This window comes from Temnothorax nylanderi, unplaced genomic scaffold (genome assembly GCF_030848795.1).
Source record: "Temnothorax nylanderi isolate EJ_2023f unplaced genomic scaffold, tnyl_v1.0 TNYL_tig0108_pilon, whole genome shotgun sequence".
Classification (NCBI taxonomy): domain Eukaryota; kingdom Metazoa; phylum Arthropoda; class Insecta; order Hymenoptera; family Formicidae; genus Temnothorax; species Temnothorax nylanderi.
In genome coordinates, this window is record NW_027249170.1 from 3,940 (window position 1) to 21,349 (window position 17,410).

The window sequence follows — 17,410 nt, forward strand, 5'->3', positions numbered from 1 at the left end:
ACGAAATTTTTCATTCCCCCTCCCCCCCTTAAAAACCCATCGGTCCGATTAACCCGAAAACTCAGAAATATGCTCTTCTACATCCCCCAACAACCCTAAAAAGGTTTCATAAATCTCTCTTCACTTCCGAGCAAAAGCCTTTTTTTTGTCTAATTTGACTGGACTACAATAAATGTATATACGCACTGAGAGCAAGTAGATGATGGTAAAAACAAGGCAGAAAAGAAATTGAGTGAAGACAGAAGCTCGAAGTATGAGAGAAACAAAAAGCGAAGAGAAGAATAGCAAGCAAGCAAGAAAAGAAAGAAAGAAGATCAGAATAAGGCGTCGTACAATAAATGTTTTATTTGTTCTGTATGTAGGTTGCAGGTAGGGAGGAGAGGAAGGAAAGCCAAAAAAAGGAGGAGCCGGACAGATGAGACGGAAGCAGGAGGGACGGATGAGAGGAAGTTATGAGGAATATTCAGAGGAACCGACAAAGAGGGAAGGGAGCCAGAAAGAGGAAAAGGAAGGAAAGCTGAAGGGAAGGCCGGGGAGTATTAAGGAAAAGGGAGGGTGGGTAATAGCATGTGAGGAGTCCCCAATGGCCAGGATTTGAAGGGAAACTATGAGTTTGTAAAGGTTTGGGTACGTTCCTCAAAAACGCCTTGTAAAGCCGCGAGGCATACAATAAACCAATTGATATATTATATATATGTATATATATATTTTGTACATCTATATTATTCTTAAAGATTGACGTAATTCGTTGTACAGATTGTGTAGATCGTGCGCCTTAAATATTAATATCTAAAAATCTAAATTTAATAGAGATACAATTCACATTTTACCCATGTTCGAGCAAAAGCATAAATTTGGATTTATCGCAATACCACATGCTTAACATTGTAAAGCTGTTTGTACCTTTTCTTTCATCTTTCCGTTCGTTTGCATTCAATCACGGCGTTAATTGTAATATTTTGGCACAGATAGTATAAAACAGTTTATAATTGTCTATAGAATAACTTATTTACAGTATGTGATCGAGGCAATTTCGGCTTCCCAATATTGCAATAAATTAGCAGAACAGCCGAATCAAACCAAAATTTGCAATATGATTTGTAACTTCGTCTTTTAATTGTATGTGTGTAGAAATAGTCTATTGAATCGAGAGAAGAAAAGTAACTAAAAACTTCACTACACAACTGGCAGCGCGCGCGATTTCATCAGTCTTAACATGCCAAACTGATATTTTATAAACACGATAATATCATTCAATCTATTACGTAGGAATGTAACAATCACGATGAGTCCATTACTCGCAATGCGAATAAGATCTAAAAGGAAAAGAAATATTCAGTTTTTCCTTCTTGCGAAGAAATACACGACTTATACAATGCGTAATATCCCAAGTAGAGCAGAAAAGTCAAAACGATGTCAATTTGACGTCATATTGACCAAAAAAACGATATAAATTGGTCAATATGACGTCAAATTTACATCACTTTCATTTTCTGTACTCTTTGAGATCTCTTTTTGTTCGAAGAATTATCTATTCATATTTGCTTTGACGTTTCACTCAAAATATTACAGACATATATACACATATGTCTAAAAGATTGCATCTCAATTAAACAAAGAAAAAAAAATTACATATTATTTGTACATTTATTAGGAATCTGCTATTACCGATTCCTATTAATGTTGATTGAACATATTGATTGAAGTTATAATTTTTTTGTTTAAATGCATTTACATGAGAAAAAAACCGTTTGCGATATGCTAATCCGTATGTACATGCACGATAATATTTTTTATTATCGTAAATAGCCTTTTTTATTATTTGTATTTAGATTTTTGCAGATCATACATTAACATATATGTGCATATAGAAAAATTTCACGTGAATCTATACATACGACCATGCACACATAGAACATTCTGTCGACGTGCATATTTCACTAAGATACATATATTTTAGAAGTTTTAGTGCGCCCACCCGTTACAGTAAAACTGAGACGCACAAAAATTTACTTTACTAACGTCTTCGCAATCTCTTCATGTGTCAAAATTGCTCCACAATATCACACTTCTTCACACCATTTATTCCAGAGACGAAGTTCTGTCTGCAGAGAGACATTCAGTAGAGTTTCGCGTACAAACGGCGATCGCCTCTGACGTTGGGGTCTTCATTGGTACTCGTCTTATCCATGTACACCATTTCCGTCTTCTTGTCAGGCGATTCGTCTACTGCTTTTTCCAACGCGGTATCCTGTAAAATTGTCAGCGCGTGTCAGTTTCAGTCAGTTGCGACAAAAATATTTTTCTTTCAGCCGCGAAAAGAATTCAAAGAGTTTTATCAATCGTATACGTACCGCTGGAGGTATATGTCGTTTCTTCTTGAAATAAAGGAACGTTACGGTACCGATTAAGCATAATCCGATAGTTATCATAATTATGCCTATACTACTTAGCATCACGATTGGGTAGATAGGGACAGTGGCTAGTAACAGGCTTAAATTTGATGCCATCTCCTCGTTAACTTGTATCTTCAGCTCGAACCAAAATATCGGCATGTAGATCTTAGGCACATTTTAAACATCCTGCGTAAACATGTTTTTCCTTTTATTTATGCAATCAATTGTAGATAAGATCATTGTGAAGATATGTAGCTACGTATTGTCTTTTTTTGTAGTTTAATAAGTTTTGAAATCTTTCATGTACTTACGTCACAGTCTCCGATGGCTGCATAAGAACATTAATTTGGAATCTAGCCGATACGTCTAGAGGAATTCCCGTCATCTGAAATATCGAGCGTACTTTGTAAGACAACACCTATATTTGTCAAGTGCCTAAGCGCTATGATGTGTAACACGAAGCTACGCGAATAAACGCAACGCGATTGCTTTCTCAATAGCACGTATTATCGCGGGCAGTGCCACATCCTCCGCGCTCGATAGGCCGGATGAAAGGCGATAGTAAAATTAGTATCTCGGCAGTAACGCACGGGGTTGACTGACCCGCGCCGTTATTTCTATCGCGGCGAATTTTATCGTTCGCGCTCCAGAAACGATTTCGCTAGATCGGCACTCACGGGTTCGAGGGTGATGGAGAAGCTGTGATCCTTTTCGTTGGGCTCCAGTCCCTCGACTTGGTCGAGAAGCATGGGATCAGCCTTGTTGAAATGAGGTAGACTTAGGAAGACCGGCGCACCGAAACGGCACGCAGACACGTTTAACAGACCTGACGGCGTGCACTCATCACCGCAGAAGCAATGACCTAAGTTAATGGCATCCGGATCGTCGTCCGAGTATTCCGCTCTTTCGGACGAGCGACCGTTGTCGGAAGCCACGTTTCGGTGGTCGTGCTGAATCCCATCTCGGACAAATGCTCGGCTACGAAGAAGTCTTGGTCGTCGTGGTCGGCTCGAAAAATTTTGCCTGCTCGTGAGGATAACGTCGTCTCGTGTTGTTACCGAGAGTCTTCTTATCGATGGTATATCGATAACCCTCGATGCCGAAATGAGAAACCGTTCCCTCGTATTCGTAGATTAATGGACTAAAATAATATAAAAAATAAACCGGAAATAAGATCAAAAGTGCAGTATATGATCAACTTTGTACCACTGCTTGGAAAAATATTGGAATAATATTATAACAGGAAGTTGATGATATGTATGTGGCACTAAATGGATTATTTTTATGCCGTTTCTGACGCCATGGCGATTTGAAGATACTTAAACAACTGATATGTGATGTGTCTCGTGAAATTCTGTAATTCTGTTTATTAGATAGAACAAGATGCTATCTAAAATCTGATTATGATATTATTTATACGGCGATGAAAGTAGAACTGGATTGCTATCTAAAAGTAAAATCTCGATCTCTCGTTGAATACCGTTTGATTCGTTATTTGTGAGCGCGTAAATAGACGAAAGCGCATCATAATTTATTCTATTCTGCAAACTTGATAGTATTTTTTGGACTAACCGGCATAGGTCTACGCTGAACAAAGTAATCTCATCTTTCGTTCTGCTGGGTGGCCAAAATTCTCCCGCGCTGCCTTCAATAACGTTACAAGGACTCTTGTAGGATTTCAACGTATCTCTATAGTTCCACTTTCTCAAGATTCCCAACTGGCTGATGTCATTCTCACCCGTTTCCATATTTAAGTGCCCGTCCCATTCGTAGCTGCCGTTTCTCTACATAATCAAAATGACAATAAATTATATAGTACACATTTCTTTTCGATTATTTTCTAGCGATTTTAACCTTTTAATAATTATATCAGAACATGTTTATGTATTGTATCGCGGATTGATAAACTTCTTGTCAACAAAAAGTTATGTTTTGTCTGTTTTTCTTTAATATTTTTTATTAGCATCGATATAAAGCAGCGATTTAATTTATTTCCCATGTGAGCGATGCGTGTTATCATTATCTCTACGAGAGCCAGTTGTTTCAACAATGTAATCGTAGCTACTAAACTTTTAAAGTGTTTAGAGATACGCCCTTTCGTATAAATCTACTATAATTTTTGCAGAGCAGTAACATCGGTATAATATATAATGTATCTTTCGGGCGTTTTATTCGCTACGCGGCGCGACTTATATGTGATCTCTTCCATTCATTATCGATTTAAACCTGATTATGTTACAAGTACTCTATCGTCGACTGTAACGTCCATTGCCTAGTACCATGCAGTTCAAATTCTCCGCGCACTATTTTGATATTAATAGATTTTGCATCGCTCGTAGCGATCCCCAATGCCAAATGTTACTTTTAATATTAGCAATTTTAAACCGCTTATAAAAGACATGAACGATTTATTATAAGGTCACAAATTGGTACATGTTTCTGGTTTTCAAATATTTGGAGAAGTAGAATGATGCAATATGTAGTAATACTTAATATAGGTAATATCTACTCAAAGCGATTGCATTAAGTTCTTACGTGGGAAATTAAAAATGATTATACGCACAATAATTATACAAACGCATACATTACGATGTTTTTTTTTACCTTGCTGACGGCTAAAAATAAATCGCTAAGGAGAAGAAAAGGGGTATTCTGTCTTATTATAAAACGTACCATGTAAAACCAGCCGAAACGATCGAAAGGCGGAACATCATTCACCGGCCCAACTTTGCTCAGGGTGAGCAGGTTGTCACTGTAGCCTGCAAACAGCAGTTCATTTACTGTTTTACTAGTGTAATGCCGTCGTCTGATTTGCCTCAAGAGATAGGACAATACTTTCTGCGAATCGAGATTCCAGTATCGAATTACAGCGTACACTCCTGACTGCAAGAAAAAAATAATATATGTATAGTATCGAGTATATCTTTATATCTTCCTGAATCAATCGTGTTTCCATTTTTAAATCAGGACGGAATTTAAAAAAGCAAAAAACATTTGGATACATCTTTACGGTTATTCCTTGATTACCTGATTACTTACGATATACTTGATGCCCTCTGATATACGTGATTATTTTTTCACCTCTTTTATCGCCTCTACTAATTGATATCGAGAATTCAATTATTGTACTAAGCACGCGACAAAAGATGCAATAAAGCAGCTTACCGCAATGACGACGTCCAAATTGGTAATGATGTCGCTAAGACTCCCATTGCTCTGCTTCTCATCGAAGTACCATAATCGTCGTTGCCTATAGCTGACAGTGTTGTTCTCATGATTAAACTTGATGTAGTCCTTTTGCCTTACTTCCCTGCAATTCATAATTGCATTAACGATTTCTTCCGTCTTTATTTAGTCTTGCGCAGTCTAAATCTCTTTTCTAGTTGCCGAGCATTATTCGTAAATGAATTAGAAGATAACGTTAATGAAATAAAATTGAGTGTAAGCGTCCAGTAATCCTCTTTATATGGAGGGGTAAAAGCCATAGTGGTGTAAGTGAAATTTATTTAAAATATTGACTCGTGTGCAATTTATATATTTTATAGATTGCATCTCTCTCTCTCTCTCTCTCTCTCTCTCTCTCTCTCTCTCTCTCTCTCTCTCTCTCTCTCTCTCTCTCTCTCTCTCTCTCTCTCTCTCTCTCTCTCTCTCTCTCTCTCTCTCTCTCTCTCTCTCTCTCTCTCTCTCTCTCTCTCTCTCTCTCCTCTCTCCTCTCTCCCTCTCTCCCTCTCTCCCTCTCTCCCTCTCTCTCTCTCTCTCTCTCTCTCTCTCTCTCTCTTTGCACACACGAGTCAATATCTGAAGAAACATTTGACTTACACCACTGTGGCTTTTACCCCTCCATATGTAAGTTGAACAATATATGCATTTTCTGCATCACTTTAATTGATACATATTTCATTGGTCGGTACGTGTCGCGAATTCTGAAGTCGTTTGTTCAACCGCCGCTTAGACATCTGACCTACATATTTTGCTTATTAATATTAACAGGGCAATTGCCACGCAACAGGACGTACGCATGTAATGATGATGACCATACCTAATGCTCTCTTATTGTCAAAGGTGCAATCTTTATATTACCGATACAATATTAGGGACGGAAGCCGGATTCTAGGACAAGAATTTGAAAGGGGAAAATTCTGTTTTATTTTGTTCTTTTTTTAATGTTATACGCTTTTAAAAAAAAATTGGTGGAATTTAATTGACAATCGTTGTTCCAAAAGATTACGTATACATGGTTTTATATTTCGCTGACCACACATAATTCTGTTTATTGATCGACGAAAATTGCAGAAATTTGGAGTTTTAATTATATGTTTAAAATTTGATCCAATTGTTGTGATTGCCACTTTTTTATTACAGTATCTGTTTTAATTTATTGCTGTTATTGAAGAAACAGTTCACAGGAATTATCGCAGTCACATTATCTTTTAATACTCAGTTTTTCTTCATTTTTTCATAATAAACGGCACGCGAGGTATAATCTTGCGAAATCCAAATTGCCGATGATACTGATACCTCGGATCATTTCCATGCAAGTTGGTGTTTCGCGCGCTTACCGGTTTTAGCGTGAAAGTATATTGAGGTAAACCAGTCGAACGAAGGTCATGATACATGCGAAGCGGCACTTATCGAAGAGTCGCATCCAAGGCATGTGTTATCACGGTCGAGAAGAAAGTAATTAATTAGTCAATTACTTCATACAGGTTCGCTTACGCGTCGCGTCGCATGATTGGACCGGTATTTTTTTGTTCATTAAGATGTCAATATAACGAGGTTAACTATTTCTTCCTCATTGTCATTATTGGATTCGTTATATTGAACTGTAATTTTGTAGTCTGATTAGAATAATCTAATTTTTAATACATGCGAAGTACATCACATTACGATGCATTTTTTTACTTGCGGATAATTTTTTTACTGTTAATAACACTGATTAACATACCAATTATGATAGTTAGGGTGTTTTTTTTATCAATTCTAACTTTACTGATTGCGTTTTTATGTGAATGTCATTTCGATTTCAACAGTAATTGCAGCTTGTAATTTTGCATGCAAAGTTGTCAAGATCACAAATTACGTAATTATTGTGTAATTTTTTGAATACGATTATGATTTACATAATAAATATTTTGAAAAATGGTTATTTCGTCTTAAGGTCAATCAATTCTGTTGAAAATTCAGCTGTTTGTTTAACAATCATTTGTTTCACTTGCTGCTTTTTCAGCTGGAAGATATGCAATTTATAAAATATTAATTTTACAACGCTGTGTTTATAAGCAAAATTAATCTGATTAAGACGCATTAACAGGACGATATTAATTACTATACACTATTGTAATTTCATCTTATCTGGAGTGGCATGCGCGTCAATCGCACGATCTCGTAACTTTATATTTCCGCGGTCATCGGCTCGTAAAGGAGGGTCCACATTATCGAGCAGAACCGCGAGCCGAACTTCGCCGCGAACCGATCATGCGTCCACATTATCGAGCCAAACTTTGTCGGCTCGATAATGTCGGTTCGTGGCGAAGTTCGGCTCGCGGTTCTGCTCGATAATGTGGACCCTCCTTAATATTCATAAATGATATCTAAATATATTGATCTTCTTTTGAACGAATTAGCACATACAAGTGAAAGTTAACAGTGGAGTCTTGCTCAAGGAATTAAGTTTGGCCTTGTCGATGTATAAGGAAATGCGCTCTTCTTTTGCGTTCTTTTTTTTGTGACCGCGTTTTTAGAATTCGAGGACTATAATCAAAATCGTTCATTCGGGTGAAGGTTACTTACTTAAAGTAGTAAGGCCCAACTTGAGTGAATTGCGGTTTCTTTAGCCTTAATTCCTCCGGATTTGTCCAGTTAAAGAAATATATTTTCATAAATATTGGCGGTATGTTGCTGGTGTCCTTCCATACGTGGAAACTCTTAGAAGTCGGTGAGAGGGCCAATTCCTAAAGATAGAAAGAAATATTTAACAGAAACGAAAAACAACGGCCGATGACAGCAAATGTCACTTTATAGTTTGATGATGTTTCGCTGATTGCAGTTCAAGTGCGGTGACGACAATGCAAAATAATTTTCTCTTAAAATGGTACTTAAGTTATAGCTATTCAGATCGCGCTTTACGGTTGATGAACGCACGCAACAGTTAATTGACAGATTATACGGTAGCTATCCGCGCGGTCACAATAACCCATTAACGACGAAGATCGTTGATTTTTCAACATATTTTTAAACCTCATTTCCATGCCTGTAACAGAGGAATAAATGGATCAACGTTAGTGTTCCTTATATTTTCGGGTATGCTCTAACAGAATTTGGGCTCAGAATAGAGAATTTCCAACTACAAAATTAAATATGGCGGCCTCTGTACAAAAAAATGAGAAAAAATTGTTCATTTTTAATGTTTATGATTTTTTTTCGGACTAAAATCACGCAGAAATCTGGAATATCGCTCAACCATCGGTGCACAAAATTGTTGAAGTTCAACAGGAATTTTTTTGATATTCATGTTGATGACTTTTCCTTCCAAAATGGCGGCTAGAACGTAAAAATGTCCCCAAAATTAGAGTTTTTCGCTAATATCTCTTATTTATTATATAAACTATCTTTATTGCTTATCCCCGCAGGGTTTGCAAGTCGTTTTTATAAGGAACGTTACCCAAACCTTTACACTACTACCCTTTCTCCTCTCACTTTAACCCTTTGGACCAACGGCTTAACGTCTCTTTCCGAAAGACGGAGCCCAGTTTGCTCCGCACAAGAGCCTATCTTGCACGGAGGGCGCAGCTTCGGAAAAACATTCCATGTTTACATGGCTCTAGTGGACTCGAACCTGGTTCCTCAGATTACGAGTCTGGCACTCTACCACTAGACCACACTGCCGCCCTCTTATTTATTATATTATTTGAAGCTTATTATGAGTTCAGATGATAATTATCGAGTCTCTTAACGACGGTTGACGCAATGATCAATTTTTAAAATGGCGGGTCCAATATGGCGGCCGCAAAGTGGCTAAGACTCAGTTATTTCTTGTATTTTTCGATGAATTTTTTATTTCTATGATTATCTTATAGGTGAAATCATAGGTAGGAAAAGTCATCAACATGAATATCAAAAAAATTCCTGTTGAACTTCAACAATTTTGTGCACCGATGGTTGAGCGATATTCCAGATTTTTGCGCGATTTCAGTCCGAAAAATATCATAAACATTAAAAATGAACAATTTTTTCTCATTTCTTTGTACAGAGGCCGCCATATTTAATTTTGTAGTTGGAAATTCTCTATTCTGAGCCCAAATTCTGTTAGAGCATACCCGAAAATATAAGGAACACTAACGTTGATCCATTTATTCCTCTGTTACAGGCATGAAAATGAGGTTTAAAAACATGTTGAAAAATCAACGATCTTCGTCGTTAATGGGATAATGCGAGAAAAAAAAACAATTTGCACGATACATTGTCCTGAATTGCAGGCGTAAAAAATCCAAAAATACCAAATTATTCATATACATATTGTAATATATATAATTATGCATCTACAATTTACAATTTAATTTATTACTCACTTGTGATGCAAAAGCTTATTAATATCAATTTATCGACACAAGATTGAAAGATAATATTTGTAGTTAGTCAGTTATTAATAAATTGTAAATTGTAATGAGAAACGTGATAAGAATTGGATTTGATGGCGGTCGATATTGAACAAGAATTTATCCGCGACAGCTGTTAATCTTCGCGTTGCGTCGGTTGCGCGAATGGTTCGGTAGGTTTTTTTCCAATCAATCATAAATTTTTTGAGAAATATTTTGAGAATTATGATGGTAATCTCAAAATTTGTTTTTAAGAAATTATTACCAAAAAATACGCATTAAAAAAATATAAATAATAAATAATCCCTGAGATTGTGGTGTGGCTTTCGAGGGTTAATTATTAGATTATTTTCCTGTCTTTAAGTCAAATATTTTCTTAATCTTGTGTGAATAATCGGACGACTTCGTAACTGACTGTTTTTCGAAACTGTTTCTTTTATTAAATTTATGATTCGGCGATAACATAGACAAGATGCCCACGTATATATCGTGCCGCTGAGATAAGCAAGATTAGATTGTTAAAATGTCAATATTCCTTATACAAATCCACACAAATCCGTTTTAAGTTCAACTTATAAAAGGACAGTAGTTAAAGCAGATCTTCAAAGTAAACTTATCTAAATTTGATCCATAAATTTGAACCATACGTAAACATGTTGTCGCGGATAAATGTAATAATTATCGTCTACTCACTTTTTGAAGAATCTGATCAAAAATTGTCGGCCATAGGAAGCAGAGGGAGTTGCCGAGGGTTACCAGAAAGAGCCCTAAAATTCCAAAGCTAAGCGACTTGTTCATCCACGGCCTCATAGTGACGCCCTCATTTTCTTTCCGCCTCGACTTCGCCTGCTCAGTCGCCAATTCCCTCATTTGAGGCAAGTCAGTAAGGACGACGTTCGTTCTTCGTCCTTCATGAGTAGTCGGCTGTCTCGGAGCGGCTTCAGGAAACGCTGAAATACTTTCAAGCGTCGTTGCGATCAAGTTCCACCAAAATGTATCACCATGAGACATGGATAAAGCCGTGGGATCGAATTTGTTTTCGTTCTGATCGGCTGCGTCGGGTTCGGCTGCGTTGAGGTAGGCTTCTTCGGGATCAACGAAAGTAAAAGGGTACTCACTATCCGTAACGCTGTTCGGCAAAAATTCGCATTCCTGGAAAATGTCCGGGTTGAATGGAGAAATTCCAGTGCATTCAAACCCGGACACAATATTTTGATACGTTACGGCAAGTGGTAGTGCCTTAGCCACGATTCCGGGAATGTCGTACATTGTCATTGTCCTACCAGGATTCGACGTCATCCAGTTATCGCACTGTGCGTTTACACATTTCTCTAACGGGTCGTAGACGGTGCGTTTCAGCGGTTGCAGCTTAGGCGAGCAATGCGGCGGTAATGATAGGACAATGATTCCATTCGCTTTACAATAGTCGAGACCAGCGATGGACAAATGTGATTCGTGATTGTCGAGTATCAGTAAAACTGGAGCGTCAACGGAGGCACGCACATGGGACTGGAAGAACTGTAAGAAATTGACAAAATGCTCCGCGTTCATCCAGCCACTTGGATTCGCTTTACCTGCGCAGCCTGGCGGTCCGCCGTTAAGGAAATATTCCTTGAAATGTTTACGAGGAAAAATAAAAAAAGGAGGTAGAAAATTCCCGATCGCTGACACCGCCATTGCCAAAGTTACGAGGGTTCCTCGTTCCGCAAAAGTCACTCGCTTGATTTGTTTCACTCGCCCGATGATTCTATTCGGTGTCCGAAAAGTTGTTATTCCTGTCTCATCCATATTCCATATGCAATGAATTGGGAAACGATATTTATCCAGCACAGATTTTAGCAGCGCAAAGAACCTTTCTACATTTGGCCGATTGAAACTGGTGTCACGTGCTAAACTCGTCGCTTCCGGTTTGCGTATAGATAATGTTCGATGTCGTTTGAGAAAGCGGGTTAGCCAATCTTTACCAGCTATGCGAGCGGCTTCCCACGATGCTGGTACCTTCAGATTTAATTTTTTAGCGAAATCAAACACTAAACCGCGGATTTCCTTCGTAGATAGCCCAAAGTACATCTCGTTGCAATGTGCTAAGTATTCCACCAAAGTGCTTTCACTTTTAGAGTCCATAATCTGCATTTGAAATTAAGACGTTGCACAAATATGAATTTCGCTGAGCAGAGAGCATGCGTTTAAAAATTAATTTACATTATTTACCGATAATCCTCCATGATATGATACGGCCACGTCATCGAAGAGTACTATTGCACTATTACTCTTCCTTAGCCAGTGGGCCAAGGTAGATCTCGTGATTCCGAATTGTTTTGCGGCTACTTTAATCTTACATCCATCTTTTTTCACCACAAGAATTGCCTTCTTGAATCGCTCTTTGTCGACGGGAGTCGTTTTGCGACGGTATATGCGAACCATTTTCCTGCAATTGAAAAAAAAACAATAACGCATTTGCAACGGAAAATAGAGTGCAACCACCGGGGTAAAGTTGTCACAGTGACGAGTCTGCCCCGATGACTTAGTGACGACTTCGCGCCGGACACAGATTACAAGTTTAGTCACTCACGAAATATTAGAAATCAACGAAAATGAAAAAACCTCACTAGATTCGTGTTCACCATGCGTTACTCTTTAGAATCACTTACCTCGAGATTTGGAGAAAATAATACGTAATAATATTCGAGAGAAAAAAATATCACTTTTAACCTCCGTTAGGAAAACACGTTTGCCACGATCTGTTGTCTCGGCTGTATCCTTCTCTCTTGAGCTAGTTGAGCTATGACTGCCTATGACGTAGCTGCTTTATCACGCGCCGGCTATGCGACGTTGCCACGACCACGATACCACGCATTTCGGGTATTGCGTCTCGTGCCTCGCCGACTGCCAAGTCTCGAGTTAGCAAATCGACGATACGCTACGTTACATTTATAAATATTTATTTAATTATATTTACAATTTTTATATTTATAGGTTTTAAATATATATACATATACATGTACATAAAAGGTATATGTTTTACGTTGTTATATATTATTTATCATATATATACAATATTTAAGAAATATTAAAAAATGTACAGAATAAAATACGGAACGCATATCTTTATTTTATTTTAAAAATTTATTGAAGCAAAAACATTTCTAAGATTTTTGGATTATGACATTTCGGGACATTGTCTCAGTTCTAAGATTTCAAGATTATACCCTTTCGGCACATTGTCACGTTTCTAAGATTTCGAGATTATGCCCTTTCAGCATTGCATGTCCACCAGCCGATCGTATTAAGGTAGTTCGATGATGAAATAACTTTTGCCAAAAGTGATAGGTTTTATTTTTTATATCGAAAGAAGGAACTCTCCTGAATCGATTAAGCCCAGAAAAAAAATAATTCACCGTCCCATTCTCAAGATATTAAATTTCAAAATTAAGTGGTTTTAATGATTTTAACATTGGTCTAATAGGAAAAGAGGTATAGTTTCCTATGAATAACACGAGTTTGCGAAAAATCTTTTGCCAAAAATGTCCGAACAATATATATCGATGGAAAGAGGACACTGTGAGAAAGCCTATAGTTGACGGTGAACACCATCCACCGTACAGTTTTTTTTTAAATTAATAATTAAAGTTGAAAACTAGTCAAGCGACGCGTTAACACACACTTTATTTTAATCTATTTCAGGCAAAATATTATTCTACAACGTAAAAATTACTTACTAATGGTCTTTTTACGTCGTTACGAAGCTTTGCGATGCGTTATTCTATTTTTTTATAATCATATAAATAAAAAAATCATAAACATTGTTTTGACTTCGGCCATTCATCATCAAAATACCTTAAACGTAAGTGTGAAAATAATGGGATAATTTCACGTGTGTGAAGTTGGCCCCGCACTTTTTGAATTCTGTATTTTTAATAATTGTGCTACATTGTGCTACGTTTGTGCTGTATTGTGCCGCAAACCGTAACTCTGTAACTCAAAGCGTACTCGAGAAAATTAAAAGAAACAAAATTTTTAATAGCCCCGCACTTTTCGAATTTTTAGTTTTTTTTATTGTGCCGTATTGTGCTGCATTTGTGCTGACTTGTGCCGCAAACGCGAGATTGATAACTTCGATAACAATTAAGAAAAAAAATAAAAACAAAATTATACTAGCCTCGCACTTTTCCCGAAATAAACCTAATTTTTTTGGTTGATAGGTAGTAATTTGTGCCACGTTGTGCCGTTGGAATAAACTCGATATCTCTGTTCATTTGGTAGATAAAAAATATTAAATTTCAAAAACAAAATAACAAATAATTATTTTTACAACGCATTTATCGAACTTCTGTAAGCTGTGTTGAGTTTCGCTAGATGAGTACAACAAAGAAATGGCCGGAGATGCATAGAAAGTTGTAGGGATTAAAAATAATGGGCTAAGGGAGGAGGGGGGAAATGAGGGTGAGAGAAAAACTTTACATTTTTAAATTTTGTAAAATTGTGCCGGGTTGTGCTCGGTGAGTACAATAACTTTTTCCTAATGACAAAATGTCCGCAAATCGTTAGTTTGCGCAGCACAAGTATCTAAAGAAAGCAGTGTTTTTAGGAATTACAATTTTCAAACCGCTATAACTTTTGGACTGTGACAGGGAATGAAATTTTGCGACTTGTGCTGAATTGTGCTAGTCGAGCACAACAAGAAAACGGCTAGAAAAGAATCGAAAGTTGCAGGGGTTAAAAATAATGAGCCAAAGGGGATGGGGGTGAGAAAAAAATTACCATTTTCAAATTTTGTAAAATTGTGCCGGATTGTGCTAGACGAGTACAATAACTTATCATAATGACAAAATGTCCGCAAATTGTTAGTTTTCGCAGCACAACCATCTACTCTCTAAATTTTTTTCGAGTGAAATATCACTCTAATCGAGTGGAAATTCACTTGAGCAAAGAGTGAAAATGGAACATATCTTATCGAGTGAATATTGACTCGGTTTGTCGAGTGATTAGATCACTCGCGTGCTCGAGCAAAATTTGACTCGTGTATTTGAGTGAGAACTTGCACTCGATCAGAGTGCCTTCTTCAGATGTCTGATTTTGCTGTTCGTTCGTTCTTAGAGTAAAGTTTTACTTAAAAGGCGAACATGTTTCCTAAGGCTCACCACATAGCATTTCTACCTGTTATTTTAGAACGTTGGTTAGGTTAATTTGCTAAGGCCCGGTTGTTCCAATCTATTGGTAAACCAACTAATAGTTAGTTTAAGGAAAAACGAATCGGGAAGCCGCGAGTTGCGCCCTCGCGCGAGGAGGAGGCTCTTCGTCGGCATCAGGACACGATGCACGACGACCGCATCCACGGGGAGGCTCGCGAAGCCGTCGCGGCTACGATCTGCGCCCGCGGAATCACCACCGTGCGAGCATGACCGCGACGTCGGTGACGAGCCTGACGGTGAGCACCCGGGTGTACGAGGCAGTACGAGGGTCAGAAGCCGGGCACCTCGGGCCTGTGGAAGGCCGTCAAGGTCTTTCAGCAGCACTACACGGAGAACTTCGTGCAGGCGATACTGGATGCCCTGGGCGATCAGCTGACCGGCTGCATTTATTCCACATGTTTCTAACATAATAAATAATTTTAGCATTGTGAAGGACAATTTTTAAGATTAATAAAATGAAAAGATAAAATGTGAGCAGCAATAACGTTTGCAAATATTATCTTTTCACAACACCTCCACGGAAAGTTCGACTTTCCATGCCTGTAGAGAGGGGCGAAAGCGGTCAATTTCACGCCAAGGCGGCATAGCGGGCGGAAAGTAACCACTTTCCTCCCCGTTTAGCGGGTGGAAAATTGTCACTTTCCGTCCTAGGGAGGAAAGTGGTTACTTTCCGCCCGCTATGCCGCCTTGGCGTGAAATTGACCACTCTCGCCTCTCTCTAGGCATGGAAGTCGAACTTTCCATAAAGGTATTGTGAAAAATATCGTGTGCACCTCGGGGCGAAAGCTTTTTCAGATTCGAGTGATTTGCCGCCCTCGCCTTGGCAAACTTCACACTCGTCTGAAAAACGCTACTTTCGCCCCTTGGTGCACAATATATTATATCAAGTTGTTCCTTAGAATATACGTGATTTATAATATCAAGTAATTTCTCTGTGAAAACAAAACGAACGATTTTTAAATCTTAATATAATATACTTTCATGATTACAAGCAGAAAATATTTATCCAGAAAAAAATAACTTACTTGGGTTTTACTCTCTCCCAATTTTCAAACATATGATCAAGTACTAAGTTATCTCTTGCATGTCTCGCAACATTGTAATAAAAAAAATTAATATTATCTATGCTATCTTCTCTTATGTCTTTAAAAATCTTTTCATTATACTCTTCTGAATTCATAATGATGAAATTTATGTAAAAATGTTTAGAACAAGCCAGGAACTCTAAACTTTTTCTTTCTTTTCGATATACAATTTCCTTCGAATACATATGATACACACTTGTTAAAACAGTTTTATCTGCTACAGATAAACCATTACAATATATCCATTTCTTCCACCCAGGCGAGAATTTATGAAGTCTAAAGAGACAAGTTATAAAATTTAGTTTAGAATCTTACACGTGTATATTTTAAATATTTTTACAAAATACTCTATCAAGCATTGTAAGTAATATAAATGTATGGTTAAAAAAGAACGTTGAAACGTAAATTACTCAGGATTTGTTACGTGACCTTGCAATTTCTTCAAAGCCATTCTCTTGCAATTAGGATGATTGAGAACGCACGACCATTTTGCAGCTTCTTGTCTTAAACATTTCCTAAATTGTCGTTTGGTTCGTCAGAGTATCTTATTGTTTCAAGAAGCGGATCCAGTTGTAGGAGTATACTCGTCTAAATATTGTAAAATTATTTATTGAAAATTTTTTATTTGTATATTAAAATTTTATATTAGATTATGTCTAAAAAAGTGACAGAGTGTGCGAATATATATAAACACACACACACACACACACACACACACACACACACACACACACACACACACACACACACACACACACACGCACACACACACACACACACACACACACACACATATATATATATATATATATATATTCGCACGCTCTACATGTACATATACGTGTATTTAAGAACAGTTTTTGAAAGAAATATGCAACATAATTAGAAAATTTCTCGACTCTTTTTTTTGATCATTGTATGTATCTTATTCAATACATTGTATGTATATATCTTATTGATTATCTGACACAATATTACATAATTTAATATTCATAGTAAATTGATATTTATAAAGTTTACATTTTTGTGAAAAAGTTAACCAAACGTTAATAAAAATTCTACTACAAAATATATATTTATAATACACACATGTAGTTATTTCCTATACGTATTTCTTCAAGATACTTATAATTTTTGAAAGT

The 17,410-nt window shown here is 37.2% G+C and overlaps 1 pseudogene; it reads right to left on the minus strand.

Annotated features, from left to right (window-relative positions):
- Nucleotides 1–684: 684 nt before the first annotated feature.
- Nucleotides 685–12,787, minus strand: LOC139775877 (uncharacterized; annotated as a pseudogene).
- Nucleotides 12,788–17,410: the final 4,623 nt, after the last annotated feature.